This window comes from Leptopilina heterotoma, unplaced genomic scaffold (genome assembly GCF_015476425.1).
Source record: "Leptopilina heterotoma isolate Lh14 unplaced genomic scaffold, ASM1547642v1 Lhet_31, whole genome shotgun sequence".
Lineage (NCBI taxonomy): Eukaryota > Metazoa > Arthropoda > Insecta > Hymenoptera > Figitidae > Leptopilina > Leptopilina heterotoma.
In genome coordinates, this window is record NW_025111011.1 from 1,011,515 (window position 1) to 1,023,855 (window position 12,341).

The window sequence follows — 12,341 nt, forward strand, 5'->3', positions numbered from 1 at the left end:
GTTCTATTATTTTTAAAATAATTAGCAATTATTGCTAATTTTATTTGAAAAAGTGAGCTAGAAGTTAGCTGCGCGCGAATTGTTGCTAATACTTTATTATTATTACTTTTTAATTATTAAGATTATTGTTGTTATTATTATTTTTATATACTTTATATATCTGTAAATAAATCAATTATTATTTGTTCGTTGCACCGTATGTGCGGGTATTGAACGTTGGGAATAACTTATGTATGTAAATTATTAAAAGAAAATTTGTCCAAGTACAAAATTTTCTTTTCGATAAAACGACGGTTCATTACGTTAATATGTTCGGTACCTGATCTAATTTCACGATCCCTCTTGATGTATAAAAGGGTCAAAATAAAATCCTTATCCATAAAAGCTGCATCCCGGAAACGAAACCCCTTGCTTTGAAGTGTTTCTGATTAAATTATTAGCCAAGGGTCAGTTTTATAAAAAAAAAAAAATGATTTACTTAATAAGCTGAAATTTATTCCTTGAATATTAATTTTTTTGCATTAAGAAATAATTTTTTTTTCAAATTATCTTTTACTATTAAAAATAGAATTTTTTTTATCAAACGTAGAATTCTTTTTAACAAACGACATTGAATATTTTGTATCAAATAATATTTTTTATATTAAATCATAAAATATCATAAAATTTTGTTTGTATAACGTAGTATTTTTATTTTTTTGTAATAAGCTTAGAATTTTTTTTTAGCAAAGTTTTTTCTATTAAACATCGAATTTTTTCTGAAACTAAAAAAATTTTTTTCCAAACGTAGAATTTTTCCTATGAAACACAACATTTTTTCTTTTTAGAATTTTTCAGAAAGAGAATTTTTTTTAGCAAACATGGAATTTTTTCTATGAAAAGTAGAATTTTTCTATTACAAATAAAATTTTTTCTTGTAAAATTTTTTGACAAACTTGAAATTTTTTTTTCAACCCTAAAAATTTTTCCTATGAAAGGTAAAATTTTTCCTGTTTAGAATTTTCTAGAAAGAATTTTTTGGCAAAGTTGAAATTTCTTTACCAAACATCTTTTTTATTATATTAAAAATAGAATTTTTTTTTAATTAAAATCTTTTTTAAAAATATGAAAGACAAAGAATTTAGTCACTACAATAATAATTGTTGCGATGATTATTTTTTTCAAAGAGTAAATAATAAACAGTGAAGTGATAAAATTTATATTAAAAATGTTACCGTTTATTCTTTCACATTTTTTTGCCGTTATGATGTATGTACGTGTTTTTTTCGTGTTTAACATTTTCTGTATTTGCATCTTTGAGTGATAATAATTCAAGTTAAATTCTATAAAAAGAGACAGTCGTTTTTCACGGATGCTGGTTAAAATTTTGTCATAAAGCGTTTTGAGCTTGGCAATGGTTTGCGTCCACTGCAACGAATACAGCAGCATATTTTATTTTTTTTTTTATTCTCTATATATGTATGGTGAATATTTCACTGTTGTTTTATTTCACTCGGATATGTTTTCACAAACTATAAAAATTCTCTTTATTTTTTAATCTAAAAAAAAAGCTTGTTTTCATAACAAAACATAGTAAATATAATACAGATTTTCAGTTATAATTATTCGATTATTATTAATATTATCTAAATTAACGAAATAATTTTTGCTGCAATATTTTCGATGAAAATAATTAGGAATTACTTACAGAACTCTGACTCAGGCGACATTTTAAATATCAATTTATTTAGTAAATAAATCAATTCAATGACTAAAGATAAACCTAAAAATATTGAACCATAAAAATACCAAATTGAAATGAATTCAAAATTTAAATCCAGTTTTATTAATTGTCAAACTCTCTAGATTCATAAAATTAAAAAAATTATCATAAATAATAATAAAATGACGAATATATTGAGATTCAGTATGGAGACGCTTCCACTTGAGAACGCCAAGGTCACCGCTAGATGGCACCTTAGTTCCTTCTTGGAATTTTAATTTTCACTGCCATCTGGTGGCGACCTTGACGTTCTCAAGTGGAGAATTTTTTCTAGTTAAAAAATGTTATTTTGAGAATAAGTCAATTTTTTCAGTAAAAACTTTGATTAAACTTTTAATTTCCTATTAAAATAGAAAGAAAATTTTTCGTAAAATGTCAAGAAACAAACCTTTTTGAACTTAAATTAAAAATTACTTTCTTCGCAATGATGAGAAAGTAATTTTTAAAAATATGTATATTCACTGTGCTCATTGAGATGATGTAAAAAATCGAAAAAAAAATGAAAAATATATATTATTAGAACCGATAAAATGAAGGTAGTGGAGCAGAGAAGTATTCCTCGTGAGAGATCTACTGGTAGATATAAATCTTAAAGAATAGATATCGGGTTCTGGCGACCCGGGAATAAATTTCTCGGCCGTTGCAGAAGTGATTCATTTCCGTCTTCATATAAAGGGTCGAGAAAGATCATGATTTTTTTTCCTTCATGAAGCTTTGTAACTGAAAAAAAAATGTTTTTCTCCTATTCCTCTCAGGATTTTGGTTTCTGCACATAAAACTGATTATCAAATTTCTAATCATTCGGATATTTTCTTAGATAAGTTGAATGAAATTTTCTTCAATATTTTTCCAATTTTTTTAAAAGTTGAATACGCAGAAAAAAAAACATCTACAAAATTTTACTAGTTCAGAAAAATTTGTAGTTGTTTCAGTTAAAACTTTCACTACTTTAGAGAAACCTATCGCTGTTTCATTTCAAGCTTTTTTCCTTAATATTGGGATATTGTCAAAAAGAAAAAATTAGAAGAGAATTTTTTTCAATATTTCCTTTTTTTTTAAAGAAATTACTGTAATTAAGATAGAGATTAAAAACACAAATCAGTTATTTTGAATCCTTATAAATTATTTCCTGTGTGAAATTTTGTAATGTATTAAAAATAATGGAATTCTTTCTATGGATTCACAACCTCCGCCTTTGGTAAATTTTTACTTTCATCCATTTATTATTTTTTTCCCCTTTTATCTTAAATTTAGAAACAGATTTATAAAGTTTGATAAGAATAAATAATGAGAAATCGAATCTACTCGAAATATATATATTTAAAATATCTTTTTAGTCCTTTGGCCAACTTCCCACTAGACGTCAATTTGTTATCTAGAATATAGACCTAAAAATTTTTTGGCATCTCCGGTTCTGACACTTGGTTTGGATTCAATTTTAAAGTTTAGTTGAGAAAAAGTTTAGGAAATTTATATAAACTTCTCTTTTGGAATATTATATTGGATTCTCGTTCTAGTTGAAAGATTAAAAATTATGAAACGGAATATTTCAGAATTAATATTTAAGAGAATAAAAAGTGTCAGTTTGTACGTATGTACATTCTATTGAATTTTCTAAAACTATTTTATATTAGGAAATAGAATTTTAATTTTAATCATATTGTAATTTAAAAATGTTCTCTATTCCTAATTATTTTCCTTGTTTTTCATTTTTTTTGTGTGGGCATTTAAAAGAGAGTTATTAGTTAATTATCGTGGTGTAAATTTCATTAAAATTATTCTTATTTGCATGTAATAACTGGGAAACATGAGCTGATGTTCTTTTTTAATGAAAAACCATTAATTGCATATTTCTATGTAAATTCAAAATTGCGGCATAACAATGGGAGATGATTTTCAAACCTCGTTAATTTAACATATATATATTTTTTTGATATTTTAAATAAAAAGCGAGTAGTAGAACGTTAAATTATTAGACCGGGAGAGAGAGTTGATTATTTAAAAATGAAATTGCAGATGTATTGTTCTAAATGAGAGGGAAAAAAAATTGGAAATTTCTTCATATGTTTGTTCTCTTACCCACACACCTATTAGGAAATATTTTTTTTGCTTTTTTATAATTGAAAAATTTGATAGACATTTCATTATTAAATGAAGACAGTTTTTAGATTTTTATAGAAAGTGCAGATTTCAGTAATTATCTTTATAATTTTATTTAATTTCCCTTAGTTTCTATTTTATTTTTCCTTTTTCTAATGTAAAAAAAAAAATTTCTGTGTATATTCTAAAAGAGTCAGTATTTTACTTGGAATATTATTACTCTTGCAGTGCTCTAGTATATTGAAATAAATGCGAGATTTATTTCGTGACAAATTTTCAACACTGTTGGACGGTGTTTACTTGTCAATTACAATTTTACGACAGTGCCGTCAACTCCGAGTCAGTTTAAATGTAGTTTTATGACACCGGGGATATCTTACCCAAGTAGTAACATTGCTTAATCCTTATGCGACGGCATGGCATCAATAGTTTATTTAAATTTCTCTATCGTATAAACTTTCGAGATTCACTGTGAATTTTGCCTCTAAAACATAACAAATTTTTTATTTAAATCCTTGTATCAACTGCAATAATATTTTTAATAAAATTAGCAATTTTAAAAATAATATAATTTGAAAAAATTTCTAGTTTAAATTTTTGTTTGAAAACACTAAAAAAGATTCAATTTTGGAGAAATTACAAATAATTGCAGAAATTCAATATTTTCAAAAAAAAATAAAATTCTTTTTATAAAAATTATTTTATCTTTTTGTTTTATTATCTTATTTTATCTTTAATTATATTATAAAACATGAAGAAATCAATCACTCTAAGTCTTCGACTCGGAGCAATCGATATCTTCATGTTTTATAACAATACTTTTATAAGTTGATAAATTTAAAAAAGATTTGAATTTGAATGTTTTGAATGTCTTAATTCCTGTGGAAAATCCTGTTCCAAAAATAAGATTAAAAATAGGAATTGTGCAAATATTTTTCTTCTTTTTCTAAAACAAAATAATAATTTATTGTTAAAAAAATTGAGATTCATAAACAAAAATAATGCAAAATAAATAAATTTTCTATTTCTTAATCACAGTTGTTTAACAATTTTCTAATTTTGCTTAGGAGTAAAGATCAAAAATAATTTCAATTTGACAAAATATAATATTTAACAAAATTTTAGTCTTTTAATAAAAAGAAGTGAAAAAAATTCTGATGATTTCTATTTATCATTACAATTTTAAATTAATTATAAAATAAAAATAATTATAACATTAATTAATAATAATAAAGTTCATGTTCCTGTAATATAACTTTTTAATAATTTTTCTTCTCAAATATTTTTAATTTTAAAATTAATGTTTTAAAAATTATTGAATTGTTGCAAAGAATTTTATCAAAAAATTTAATAATAATAGAATTCCTTCAAAGAATTTCATTATTTAGGGAAATAACTGAATTCTCGCGAAGAATTTTATTAAAATTTTTAAAAATCCAAATTAAATTCTTTTAAAGAATTTCTTTGCATTTTTTTTAAACTAATGGAGTTTCTTTAATAATTTTAATTAAAAATTTTGAAAGCAATTGAATTTTATGAAGAAGAATTTTATTAAAAGTGAATTGAAAATAATTGAATTCTTGCGAAGAATTTTACTATTTATAAAAATAGTTGAATTGTTTCGAAGAATTTATAAAAATTTTAGGACACAATAGAAATTTATAGAAATTTTTAAAAATATGTGAATTTATCGGAGGAATTCAATTAAAATTGTTTTGTAAAATCATTAAATTTTTGTAAAGATTTTACTGTTTAAAAAAATAATTGAATTGTTTAGAAGGATTTTACTATTTATAAAAATAATTGAAATGTTTCGAAGAATTTATTAAAATTTTAAGAAATAATTAAATTATTATGAAGAATTTTATAGAAATATTTGAAAATAATGAAATTTTTTCGAGAAATTCAATTAAAGTTATTTCGAAAATAATTGAATTTCTTTAAAGAATTTTATTAAAATTAAGTATGTATATTCAAAATAATTGAATTCATCACAAGAATTTTATTATTTTTTGAAAATAATTGAATTTTTTCAATTTTTTTGACGAATATATTTACAAATTGCATTGAAAAAATTTAATTTTTATATAGAATTTTTTTAAAATATTTTGAGAATAATTGAATTATTTTTAGAGAATTTTAAATTCTTCTTGAAATTGCATTTTGTGGAAATTTTTGATAATAATTACTTTCTTTCGTGTAATTTTATTTAAATTTGATTAAAAATAATTTAATTCCTGCAAAGAATTTTTCTATTTATAAAAATAGTTGAATTGTTTCGAAGAATTTATTAAAATTTTACGAAATAATTTAAATTTATGGAAATATTTTAAAAATATTTGAATTCATCCGAGAATTCAATTAAAATTGTTTTGAAAATAATTGAATTCCTGCAAAAAATTTTACTATTTTTATTAAATTAATTGAATTCTTGCAAAGAATTTTACTATTTATAAAAATAATTGAATTTTTTCGAAGGGTTTATTAAAATTTTAGAAAAAAAATAAATTTTTTTAAAATGTGTTATAATTTTTTAAAAAACTGAATTCTTCCGAGGAATTCAATTAAAATTGTTTTAAAAATAATTGAATTTTTGTAAAGATTTTACTATATTTAAAAAAATAATTGAATTGTTTAGAAGGATTTATTAAAACTTTTGAAAATATAAACAGTAATAATTAATTTTGTATTTAATAAGTGAATTTAATTTAATTCTTCATTAAAAATTAGAATGTAAGAAAAATTTCTTACTTTTGATGGAAAAATAATTTTTGAACACGTTTAAACAAGAAGAATCACTGATTGCAACTAAAATATAATAGTATACAATGCCGAAGAAAAATCCTTATATGAAAATAGTAGATATGCAAATTAGATAAAACAAAACATTCTTATGTTGTCTTTTTGAAAAGAGGAAATTATAAATCTAAGGAAAATAAATTAGTAATTCAATTTTTTTAAAAAAATTTCGAGAAGGAATTGTAAATATCATAAAAGATGTAAAATCGATTGTAGAAAGGCCATTAGTTGGATGACATTGTATCAGTGGCGGAACAATTTATATCCATAACACATGGGAATTGGATTATGAATGATGAGGACATCTCGTCCGGTATACAAATGCTCCTGAGTGGAGGTCAGAGAGTAAAACAACAGTGCGAGCATCATCACTGAAAACCTTTTGTCCGCTCGTTTAATAATTTCTTCATTCCGTTAACCGGACAGAAAGTAAATTTCCATTTGCAATTCATTTCTAGAAGAGGTTAATTTTATCTTCTATTTATTTTCTTATTTACAAATATTTTTCTTTCGATGGGAAAATAATTTCTATCCCCAAAGTTAGCTATTAATTATAGTTAAATTGTCAATTAACAATTAATTTTTTCTGTAAATATTTTAGAACTCTTTAACTAGAATACTTTTGAATTAAAATAGAAAAATAAGAAATCGAAATAAAAATTTGTTTATTTTTGTGTATGAGTGATAAAATATTTTGCCATCGCAATAAAACCACTATTGAGACAGGGAGTTTGCTTAATCCGACGAATTGCGATATTTAACGCAGTCGAGCGAGCAGCAATTAGGAGAGAATCGTCAGAATATTCGACGGAGAGGCTGAATATTAATCCCAGGGGATAATAACCCATCTTCCATTTACGCTTATGGTCGAGGTAATCGTTCCGATTTCGAATTTCGCGATATTCACTGACTTCTATACGTATAGATATGTATGCAAAATTCTACGGACTCAAATTTTATCCATGATTTAATCTTTTACGGTCATTCATTATTGGATTAAATTAGTAGAAGCGTAACTATTTTCACTTAAATCTGATTGCTTTTGTAGAAAAATATTTATATTTTTGGAAATTGAATAGAATTTGTAGAAATAGTGTTTTGGTTATGAAGACGCCCACACGAGTTCTGGTTATTTTCGATTGGCTGTTGCATGACCTTGAACAGTGAGCCAATAGGAAGCGCGGGAGTCCCATATGTGGGCGGGGCTCTAATTTCAAATTCTTGGAAAATTGAATTTGAGTGCGTCGTGCGTCAGTAGCAATCAGTGATTCCTCCTGTTTAAACGTGTTCATTTATAAACCCACTACAAATTTTTCTACATGTATTGAGCGAAACTTTGATAAAAAAATCTGGACTTGTCACTAATTTAATTTAAATTTTATTGTCAGAAAATTTACTTTAAGCTCGTCAGAAGCTATCGGTGATTCATCCTGTTTAAACGTGTTCATTTATTGTAGTTGGAAATTTTTTTGTACATATCTCTCACAAAATGTACATTGTAAAAAAATTTATTTGAGTCAAATGTTTTTTACTATCGTTAAAAAAATATTTATTTGAATCAAATCTTTTTTACTATCGTTAAATAAATATTTATTTGAAACAAATAATAATTTTTATTAAAATTGCAAATAATCTGATAGAAAATATTGTATTCGAGACACTTAATTTTATATTCGAATTAAATATAAATAAAATAATTATTTGATACAATTAATATTCACTAATTTGTGTATTTATATTTACATTTTTATTATTTATATTTTTATTATTATTTATTTTTGTTGCTTTTTATTTTTACATTCAAGTAATTTATTACTTGAGTCAAATATTCATTTTTACGATTTATAGTAAATGGAAAGACAATGCAAATAAAAAAATATTTATTACAAGTAAATATTTATTTGATAGTAATAAAGTAATCTCATAAATCAACTACTAATTGTAGTATTTATGATAAATAAAAATATAATTCCAATCAAGAATTATTTGATACAAATAAATATTTATTTCTTAATTAACAACTATTCGTTCATTTAAAATAAATACTATTATTATTAATACTAAAAATGTTAATTATTAAAATTACAATTCATATAAAAACTAATTGATACAAATAAATATTTATTTCTACAAATATCATGTAATCCATTATTTGAGACGAATAGATTTTCTCATTGTTGCATTGCAAACAAAACGAATAGGAAAATAATTTTTTTATTGTCAGGAGAAATTCTCTTGTAAAGTTTTATGACGAGTTTGTAAGGGAAAATGGATTATAATTTTTTCTAAGTTTTCAAAAGCGCAGAGATAGGTAGGAGAATATCACTTTAACCTTATCTTGAAAAGCACTCCCATAAAAGGCAGTGTTATAACAATTTTTGAATAAGTTACCGTGTAAGGCACTTGAACTTTGAAACATAAAACGGTGCCCTCCCGTCCCACTAGAATGTGTTGTAACCCATAAATCGTCATCTGCGGAACATTCCGGACGTAATATACAATGAAGTCCATTTTAAGAGTTATGATGACGATAAAAGCTTAACGGCACTACTTATGTTTGTTTTCTTCACACAAAAAAATAGCCGACCTAATTTTTATTACGTTTTGTCGGCAAAAAAAAATTCTTTTTTTATTTTGTCTCGAACAATTTTTTAACGTTAAATATTGTTCGATTGCTTTAACGTTAAATATTGCTGGATTTATTTAACATTAAGCATTAATAGATTTCTTAAACGTTGAGTATTTCTTTAACATTAAATATTAATAGATTCTTTAACGTTTAGATATCTCCTTTGTATTATTTTTTCCCTTCTTAATCGACTGTTAGCTTTCGATTATTTTAGTCCCAATCTACCTATTTCCTTTTTCTTCTTGACTTTATTGCACCGTTTGATTATACGGATCGTAGTTTTTTCTCTCTCCCTCTCTTAAGCCAAAACTACATCTACTACCTAAAATACGATTCGCTTTCTTTTTGTGAAAAATCTTTTTAGTCGATAGCTTAAAGATTTAGGCGAAGCGGAATTAAACCACCATTCTTAAAGGTCTTTAAAAGCTCTCCTTCTCTCTTTCCACTTTGTAAAAGAGATGGAGACTACAAAAACAGAAAGCGATAAAGAGGAAAGAAAATGCGAATTCCTGATAGATTGAAAATATCGGAAGTGGAACGATTCTCTTGTCAAATATAATTTCGAATTAGATTAATATTCCTTCCATTGGAAACGAATTTAAATAATCTTGATATGATAAATCACATCGTGGGATATCCTTCTTTTGAATTTTTACATATATTATCTGATTTTTGAGTTGTTCACTTCCTTTTCTTATGATTAGAAAATGAAATTTTTTCTTATATTTTAATATAATTTTTTCTCTTGATTCGTTTATTTATCTCTTGGTTTCCTACATTTATGACTATAGAAAAATTTATGTTTCTTTAAAAGTTTATTGACTTTTAGAGAAAAAATCGTTTATAGTTCTCATCCTTTAAGATCATTAAGTGTCGTTAACTTTCAAAAATGGGTCGTTTGCATGTTAATAAACAAAAAACTTTTTACTTGAAAATCTTGAAAAGTTTTTCATCTTTGCAATTTATTCCTCCGTTTTCCTAACTTTGAAAGTTATGATGCAGCTTTTATATTAAGATTCGTGATGCCGTGAAAAATGTATATTTCCTTCATTAGCTCTTTTTAAAAGTTGCCATTAATATTCTTTAGGTTATTAATTGGTGTACTTAGTAAGTATTTAAGTAATTAATGTTCAATTAAGATTATTTTGATTTTATTTTTCAAAACAAATATTCTGATAATGCTACTTTATTTTCTGAGGAGAGAGAAAAAAATTTACATTTTATCTAGTAAAATGAAACAAAAAAGGATAAATAAAATATAAGAATTGACAAGTACCTAGGGGATTTGTTCTCGTTTCAATGTAAGTACATCTTTCTATCGAAAGATATATATGAACGACCCAGCTGGATCGTACATGGTATAAGCTTATTGGATGCTGGGGTTTCTCACCTATACATTGATATTAAAGAATTGATATTTGTAACAAGTTGCACATGTATGAACTGACATTACTAAGTAAGTGCCACGGGCGATAAAAGCAAAAAAGAGAATGGAAGAAAGTCGAAAAAAAATTCTCAGCACTTTTTTTTTCTGCACTAGACTCTTGTTCAATCGTTCTCTTTTCCGCGTCTTTTTCATGAATATCCGAGTTATGAAGACAGACGTTGAAAAATGAGGATTATAACTTTCAGGCGAAAAAAATTTGTTGAAATGGACGGATGAAAACTGTTCTCAAGAAATTATTAAGATTTTTAGAGCATTAAATTTTTATTTTTAATGAAAAATTTTCTTTAAGTGCGATTTTATTTTTTCATATAGGTGTCTAGGTGAAAAATGTGGGTCGTGTTAAAAGGTGCATTTGAAAAAAGTAGATCGAGTTTTAGTTTGAAGGGGTATTTAATTAGAAAAGTGTGTGTCTTTGATCTTATGGTTATCTGTATATTCAGTTTGTTTTGTTTACCAGCAAGGATAGGTTGCCTCGAGTCATAATGTGAGTTGAGACCTCGATAATAATAGGAATTTAATCCTTATTCTACAGTAGGTAGAATTATTTATTCCAAGCTCGTCAGTCGCAATTCATTATTCGACCTGTTTAGACGCTTATGTTTATCGTTGTGAGCTGGTTATTTTCATTCACAGTTCGGAAGTGTTCGAATTCGACCTGTAAGCTAATTCTTTTTTTACTTTTTTTTGCTGAATCGTGTACGGTTTTTTTTAGTTACAAGCAGTGATTCCGCTTATTTAAACGTGTTCAAGAATTATTTTTCCACCAGAAGATAGAATCAGTGATTCCTCCTGTTTCAACTACTCCCGTTCAAAAATTATTTTTCCATCAAAAGTAAGATACATTTTAATTTTTAATCAAAAATTAAAATAAGCATAGTCTCTAACATTTAAATCAGTGATTCCGCCTGTTTAAACGTGTTCAAAAATTATTTCCCCACCAAAAAATCAGTGATTCCACCTGTTTAAAGGGATGTCAAAGTAGATTGGATTTTTACATTGAGTTTAAGAATTCTTTTTCCACCAGAAGGAATATATTTTTTCGACATTTTAATTTTTGATGCAGAATCAAAATAAGTGTTTTCTTTAAACATTAGTTGCAATCAGTGATTCTGTCTGTTTAAACGTGTTCAAAAATTATTTTCCCATCAGAAAAAAGAATCAGTGATTTCTCTTTAAACGTCTTCAAGAATTAGTCTTCGATCAGAAGTAAGATATTTTTTCGACATTTTAATTTTTAATACAGAATTAAAATAAGTGTATTCTCGAAAAATTAGTTACAATCAGTGATTCTGCCTGTTTAAACGTGTTCAAAAATAATTTTCCGCCTTTTCGTGAAACTCGAAGTCAGAACGCAGATATTTTTAAGATTCGAAAATATTTATATCTTTTTAACAGTAATTTTCTTTTGTTTCTGCATTTTACATATCTGGTAATATTTATTTAGAAGAAAAAATCAATATATTAATTTTTCAGAATTATATTTCAATGTTTTTTTATTTTAATATTTATTAATTTAATTTTTAACATGCTAGAACCGTTTTAGTGCACTGTACTTAACTTTCATATTTCTCTTGAGGTCCAATTGTAATGTATTCTGCTTTAAT

The 12,341-nt window shown here is 24.9% G+C and overlaps 1 protein-coding gene across 1 annotated transcript in view; it reads left to right on the plus strand.

The window, feature by feature from the left end:
* LOC122504655 (monocarboxylate transporter 10) overlaps window positions 1-12,341 on the plus strand; it is a 198,626-nt gene that overhangs the window by 23,554 nt on the left and 162,731 nt on the right. The gene's annotated exons all lie outside the window — the stretch shown is intronic.